This window comes from Apis dorsata, unplaced genomic scaffold (genome assembly GCF_000469605.1).
Source record: "Apis dorsata unplaced genomic scaffold, Apis dorsata 1.3 scaffold_112, whole genome shotgun sequence".
In the NCBI taxonomy this organism is placed as follows: domain Eukaryota; kingdom Metazoa; phylum Arthropoda; class Insecta; order Hymenoptera; family Apidae; genus Apis; species Apis dorsata.
In genome coordinates this window covers 597,059-597,949 of record NW_006263407.1, presented here as the reverse complement: position 1 = coordinate 597,949, position 891 = coordinate 597,059, and positions in this window count along the sequence as shown.

The following is an 891-nucleotide window of genomic DNA, read 5'->3' as shown; positions in this document are numbered from 1 at the left end:
AAAATGTGTATGTATATATATATATATATATATATATATACATGAAATACATATTATAATATATATTATATAAATATTGTACAATTTATGTTTAAATTTATGTAAGTATATTATATTATATTATATTATATATATATTTATAAAAATTTTAATATCGTGTTCTGTCTAGTTTTTATATTAAAAATATTTATTTATTTATTTTTCACGAATCATATTAGTTTATATTAATAATTCCTTTCATTCAAAAATCCTAGCCAATCCTTATAAATCTTTTCAGACGAATTAATGTTGCAATATCAAATTAATACAAAAGATATTTATGTAGAAAATAATGTTACTATGTATCCATTGAATAATCTCAGTCGTAGTTTATTAATTGAAATAGCTTATCAATACTTACCACCATCAGGTTTGCCTATTCCTATTCCAAAGATTATACACAAATTAGATTGGTACAGTAGCAGGTAAGAAAATGAATATTTTAAAATTATATCTTATAATAAAAATAATATTTTTTTATTAAATTTATAAACAAAATGAATTATTTTTAATAAAAAAATTAACTTTAAAAGCTACAAAATGATAAAATATTAAAAAATTAAGTATAGTTCTATGAATATATATGTAGTATTTTATTTTAAAATATAAATTTAAATGTTTTTAAAAATAAATTTTTAAATAATTATTAAATTGTAAAATATTATATAAATTTTTATATTTTTTAGTTTAAATTCTGAAAAGTCTTTACCAAATGACATTATTCTAAATGAATATGAACAAACATTTTCATATATACGATGGTATCAACTAGAAGAAAGTGTTGTTGCAATCAATTTATCTCCATATATATTACATCGTGAAATGCAAGATTTTATTAATGACGAAAAATCA